General features: G+C 35.2%; 1 non-coding gene across 1 annotated transcript; it reads right to left on the bottom strand.

The window, feature by feature from the left end:
* Positions 1–6638: 6638 nt before the first annotated feature.
* Positions 6639–6744, bottom strand: LOC122035564. Its single transcript, XR_006127106.1, has one exon. It is a non-coding gene; the product is annotated as a small nucleolar RNA R71 (small nucleolar RNA).
* Between the last annotated feature and the right edge of the window lie 372 nt (positions 6745–7116).

A 7116-nucleotide genomic window follows, 5' to 3' on the forward strand; every position in this document is an offset into this window, starting at 1 on the left:
CCAAGTGTTTTACAGATTTAATTTGGATGAATTTAAATTCTGAAATCTGGAATCTGGAAATTGAGTTCACAGTTTCAGGATCCAGGAAATCAAGAATTATGGAATCTCATTGCAGCACCTAATGATATTTGTTGAAAGATGAAATTTTTAGAGCTTTAGTAGGTACTATTGTGAGTTTCAATTCTGGACTACAGTAGGAGTAAATCATAAGTGCTGAAACTACAGTGATATTTGAAGTTTTGAAATTTAATTCGGGAATGCTAGAATTGCAGTGCAGAATTCAGGATTTTGTTGTAATTTTGACATCAAAATTTTGGTTGCTACTTTAACCATGTGACGTTGTGCTACTGCTAAGGAGAAATACAAGAGATTTGAATATCAGTTTTATTCTGAATTGGAATAATCTGCAGAAATTTTAAAGTTTGAATCTGTGAGTTGCAGAAATAGCTTTGAATTGTTGGTTTTGGAGCTGTGATTGATTTTACAAGTGTCTGGTGACACAACATCTGCAAACTTAGGAATCATATTTCTGATCTTGAAGTTACAGCAGTAGTAGCAATGAAATAGAATTTTGTTAAGCTTTTGTTCTTTTATTATCATTTGATGTTTCTTTCTTTCTCTCCAATTCTGAAAATGAATTCTACTGGGATTTGTTAGTTGAATCTCTGACAATGGTAATGGAATCACTGATCAAATTTGAAGCTGTGATAATGACAATGAATTTCTTGAAATCTTTTTGTAGAATTCATTTTCAGATTTCCGAATATGCACTACCAATCCTATTTTGTGTCACTTTCCCTTATGAACTTCCTGGACAGTGACTAATCCAAGTTAAATATCTAATTTGTAATGCTATTTTGTTCATGTTGTATTCGAATATGCAGAGAAAAAAATTCTGCAGTAGAAATAAAGAAAACAATGGTTTTTAAAGTGTGTTAAGAATTGGAAAGCATGTTGTTCTTTATTGTCCGAGAAGGCCAAAGTTTAAGTGTGGGGGAGTGCGTTCTTTGTTAGTTGATTGATTATTTGAGCTTCCAAATGCTAGAATTAAAGTGGAAAAATAGTGAAGTAGAAAAAAAAAAGTGGCAAAACAAAGAGTATCAAATGTGGAGATAGAGTATCAAGAATTTTGGATTGCCATCAAATTGAAGGGGAGGTTAGCTTGATATTTTGAATTGTTAAAAACAAATGGTATTCATCTCTTTTCACATCAAATTGGTCAACTCATCAAGTATATTCCTCCAATACTCTCATCTTCTCATATTTTTTTCATTGAATTCTTTTCTTTTGCCATTTCATCCACTTTCATTGTTCTTTTTGATTCCATTTCAATTCTTGTGGATAAAATCCTTTTGATTCATGTAAACTATGTATTATAGTGGTGGAGATTTAGAAAATAAGCAAGCTTATGGTAGTGAAATGTTGTGAGTTGCATTGAGTGTGCTCCACCTATATGCAATTTTGAGTGTGAGAGTTAGAATGGGTTAATACCTTGTGAGATTGCAACTTGCTTAATTTTTCAATTGGATTGAAACTACCATACCTATTGATTATTGTTTGAATTGTATTCATGATTGTTTGTGATGTTTAGATGGTCTTAGTTAAACTCTTTTTACTATCTTCTAGATATTGCTAGGGAATTTGTGTGGAGGTGATTTTTAGTTTTCTTTAATTGCACAGGACGTTCAAGACTAAGTGTGGGGGATTTGATAACCATGATTTTATTGTATTATTTTGATTCATATATGCATGGTTTGATGTTGATTTCATAGGTTTAAATCATGGTTACATGACATTTTATGCATTGTCTTTATTTTAGGCTTAATTGTAAATTATTTTTTTTTTTGTTATTTGATGCTAATATTTGATTCTTATTTTGTAGGCATAAAAGGATCTTGGATTTGGATATATTCGAACTGAAACTGTGCCTGAATTGGAGTTCAAACGAGAAGATCAAGCTATGGAGCATTATGAGCCGTTCATCAAAGATTAGATAGATCGGAGCCATCCAGTGAAGATCTGGTCGATCCTACCTAAGGGAGAGTAGATCCAGATCCTAGATCAAGATCAGCACCTTCAGATTGGAGTTTTAGTGACTTTTACCGTTGATCAAGCTCTAAATCGATTTTAGCCATCCGTTCAGATCTGGATCTGATTTAAAACAAAGAAGCTACAGTGTTCGTGGTTGTCGACTCCTCCACGCAGCTTCGTCTCGGCGCACAATTTCTTCCGGATTCCGGCCCCTTTCCTTCTCCGATCATCCTCTCAAGCTTCAACCTCGGTGGATAATCTCTACAGCAGCTCATCCCGATCTTCTGGAGCCATTGGAGGGGGTTTCCTTCGGTGGAATTTGGCTCTCGGTATCTCTCTGTTCAGCTCAGATTTGAGGTGTTCCTCCACATCTAAGTTTCCATTCCTTCACGGGATTATCGGTGGTGGTCCTCCGTTTATTCTGAACCATTTCTGACAGCATACCATCATCCACATCTTCATCCAAGATCCAGAGCTCAGATTTGCATATTTTTGTCCATTCAAGGGGTTTTGGGTGTTTTCATCATGTCGGGGGTGGTCTGTCGGCACTGTTGAGCAATCCTCGAGCTGATACGCTGTAGAGACTCTCCGTTGAGGTCCGGAGTTGGGTGTTCTCGACTTCGGCACTCTTGTGTGACGGCAAGAGTGTGTTGCTTGTTAGATGATTGTGAGAATGGATTGGTTTAGGGTTGATCTCATTTTATTTCTATTTTGTAGCTTGGCACAGATTTCCTTTTATGTTTATTATGTTTTTAGCAAGTAGTTAGCATTTCATTACCTTGTTTTATTTGATGTTAGGTTAATTGTTTAGTGTTTAAGTTTTAAGCTAGGGTTTAATTTCTGTTTAAATCAGATTTAAATGCTTCTTGTTATTTCATTCCCGATTTAATCCAATGCTTAGATTAGATTTTAATTACGTCTTGTATTTCATTCTTAGTTTGAGTGTGTGTTGATTGTGTAATCACAACGTAGAGTGATAATGCGTTGAGGTTTGATCATTGACACCTAGTTAGGTTTCATTTATGCTTTAGATTAATTTCTTTATTGTTGTCCTTTACTTTTGTTAGATTTAGATTCAAGTTAAAACCCCCTTTTTCATATTAAAACCCCCAAAAATAGGAATAAAATACAATCCTAGATTACATCCTACCATAGTTCCTCGAGGTTCGATCCTGGGCTCATTACTACAATATTATTATGAAATTAAGGGGTTCAGTGGACATACATTTGTTAATTTGATTTACGAGTGTGACAGACTCGCTTATCAGTGCCCCGGAAGAAAATAGATACAAGAGCCCATATGAGTTATGGAATGAAAGACAACCATCCTACAAATATGTATGAATGGGGGTGTTTTGACAAAGTTTTGGTGACTAATCTGAAAAGGATTAAATAAGACCAAAGAATATTGATTACATATTTATTGGATATGTATGTAATAACAATGTGTATCAGTTTTTTGTGTATGATTCACAAATACTGGATATACACAAGAACTCGCTAATAGAATCATGAAATGCCTCATTCTTCAAGCATGCGTTCTTGTATAAGACCCAAGAGGAAGCTAGCTCCTTAAAATGGGCATATAAAACACAAGGTGATGATGATGATGAGGAACCAGTCGAGGTTGAGCTTAGATTGAGTAAAAGAGCTCAGGTGGAAAAATCTAATGGAATGGATTTTATCACTTTCATGGTGGAAAGTGAATCCCATCATTACTCAGAAGTAGTAAGCTCTTCTGATATACCTCACTAGAGAGAGGTAATTACATCTGAGATAGAATCAATCTTGCAAAATCACACTTGGAAACTTGTGGATCTTCTTCTCGGAAGTAAACCACTAGGTTGCAAGTGGATCTTCAAGAAGAAAATGAAGTTAGATGGTGCAATTGATAAGTATAAGGCCAAATTGGTAATCAAAGGATACCAATAATGTGAAAACCTTGATTAATTTAATACATATTCTCTAGTGTCAAGAATAACTTCTATTAAAGTATTTTTGGCTATAGCTACTGTATAGAATCTCAAAATGGATATGTGTAGATTATATACACTTTTATGCATACTTTAACGCACATCTACTTGTATTCATGAGCATAATCTATATTTATTGCACCCTATTTCATTATAATGTCATATTTCAACTCCGTTTATTCGGAGATCTGTTTTTTGCTTGTTTTGATTGATAGGATATGTTTTCAAAGTAAAAATAGAGTAAAAAGCTTAAAACACGAAGTCAAAGGAACGAGCATGCTCACACAAAATATGAATGAAGGAAAAGGTGTTAAAAAGGAATTAAAATTGGAGATTTAATAAAGAATATGCTTTTGCCATGCTCCTTGTCAAGTGCATGATCTTACAGAAAAAATTTGATGGAAAACGGAGCTTAAATGGAGTCTAGAGCCTCTAAAAGGTTTGGGTCAGACCTATGAGACATGACCATATGACAATCAAGTTTTTCCCCTACTTTGGTCCTGTGGATTTCACACGGCTGAGTCTTAAAAAAGGCACAGCCGTGTGGAATTTTCTACACTACAAACTAAAATTAAAATGATGATAACTTTTCAGTCGGTTAGAGTTACAAGCTGTTCATTATAACAAGATATAAATAACTTCAAGATCTACAACTTTCCTGAAGACTTTAATCAGAGAAAATGAAATCTAGAAGGTATAAAAGATAATTCTATTAGACATAGCCAGGGTAGGGCCATGCCAGGGTGAAGTTTTTTTTCAGATGGTCGTGTTGAATTTCTAGAGAGGAAGCAGGCTATGGCCATGTGAAATCTACATGGTCGTGCCACTAGACCAGGGTTAAGGTAGCACACGGCCGTGTGGATTCAAACTGTTGTGGCCTGGGTTGTCCCCCACCCGTGCCCCCTTGCTATAAAAGGGGATTTTTCTCCCCTTTTCAAGGAATCTTTAGGTTTGAGACTTTGTTCCTCTCCTTGGGGAAGGATTTTCCCCTTAGGAGGAAACCCTAGAGAGGTCATCTTCATCATCTCTAAGGATTCTTCCACCTCCGGTGCAAGAAGTCCAACCTAGAAGACCAACAACACACCAATTAGTATTCTCTTCTCTCTCAATCCATGTTTTGAGTTGTAGATGCTATTTTTATTATCTCTTTGTTGTATCTTCTTTGCAATGGAGTAGATTCTCTCGATCTAGGATATAGGAAGTAAGTATAATGTGATGTGATGTATGAACTATGTATTTAGATATTTCTTATTCAATGAAGTGTTTATGTCATGTTCTATGTATGTTATGCCTTCTATGTGTTTGATGAAATGTGTTAATGGTGTAAACATATAGATGTGTATTAATTGTTCTCCCTATAGGGGGAATGCTCTAGATCATATAACCGAGGAGCCCTAGCGGCAAGGGTATCCCATTTCCGGACATCTAAGGCATTGCCTTGAAATGGAGGACAATTCTCCACAAAGAAGCATCTAATTGGTTTAGCGGGTTATCTCTGATTCTATGTTAATAAGTGTCTTATGTAATCTAATGATTGTATGACTGGGGGCCCTAGTAACAAGGGTATCCCTTTAATCAGACTTGCTATATTACCTCTTCTACTTAGTGGCATCGGACACCAATAGGGATAACACTTTGACATGACCACTATGGGGTAGTGTCGGTATTTAGTTAGACTTCCTACATGTGCATAAGGATGGAGGCAAGGAGTTGAATAATGCATAGGAAGATTAACTAGCATCATAGAGAAACCGAAATCCTAGAATCGCCCCCCAAACCATTTCTCACATTCTCTTAAGCTCAACTCCTCTCAAGATTAATTCTTCTCTCAATTTCTCTCGACCTTTTTTCCCTCTCTTCAATCTCTCTTCTAGCGTTTGTGAACCACCTTTTAATTGTCTAAATAATTCATTGTGTGAAGTTAGCTAGTGCTTAATCAACAGTCCTTGTGGTATCGATATTTTATTACATGATGATGCTCATATACTTACGGGCACACATCAAGTTTTTAGTATCATTGCCAGAGACTGTTTCTAATTAATATTAGTTGATTAGCATATGAGTTATTCTAGACATATTAATAGTTTTCTTTACTTGTTTGTTTTTATTTCTGTACCTTTCTTTATTGCAATTTAAATTTTGTATTTACTTTTTATCTATTAGTTTAAAGTTCAGTTTTTTCCTTTACTTAATTTTCTTTCTTGCTCTTAATTCTATATTTATGTTTTTTTCTCATACTTTTTTTAGATATCCATGAGCACTAACATGTCAAGAAGGCCTTTGAGAGAATTGTCTACACCTATTTCTGCAAGATTTATGTCTCCCATTGTACAATCTCATATCTAAGTAAAATGTTCCAACTAAACCCAGAGTTAATTACCACAATACAAGGTCATAAATTTGAAAAAGTATCAGATAATCTATACTTACACCTTGAAGAATTCCTAGAACTTTGTAACATGCTGAACTATGAGGGAGTCTCGGCGGATGCCATTTAGTTGATGGCATTTCCTTTCAGTATCAAGGATAGAGCAAGGACTTGGTTTTTTTCTCTCCATCCTCAAAGCATGACAAGTTGGGAACAATTGGAGCAGTGATTTTGAAATTATTTTTTCCCTCCAAGCAGAATAATTTACATGAGAAATTGCATCACAAATTTTACTCAAGCAGATGGAGAATCACTATTTGAAGCTTGGGACAAATTCAAGAATTTGTTAAGATAGTGTCCCCACCATGGTTTGGAAAAATGGCTAACTCTACATAAATTCTACAGGGAAATTTCTTTCTCAGATAAGTATTTATTGGATTTATCGGCTAGAGGTTCTTTAATGAACAAAAGTTTGGACGAAATACATACATTAATTTATCATGTGACATTGAACCTCAAAGAATGGTGAAACAAAAATTTGATGGAATCTCTCCCAATAATTCCAGAAGTGCAAGCCAAGAATGTAAGTGTGTCTGTTAAACAGGATCTTTTACAACTATCTAAGAATGTTGAACATCATGATCATATCATCATAAATCCACAGAATGAGGGATTCAAACCATTGGAGGCTAAGTTTGAGAGATTGACTTCAAAATGATTTAATCAAGACCTTCCTCCAACAAA

This window comes from Zingiber officinale, chromosome 11B (genome assembly GCF_018446385.1).
Source record: "Zingiber officinale cultivar Zhangliang chromosome 11B, Zo_v1.1, whole genome shotgun sequence".
NCBI lineage: Eukaryota > Viridiplantae > Streptophyta > Magnoliopsida > Zingiberales > Zingiberaceae > Zingiber > Zingiber officinale.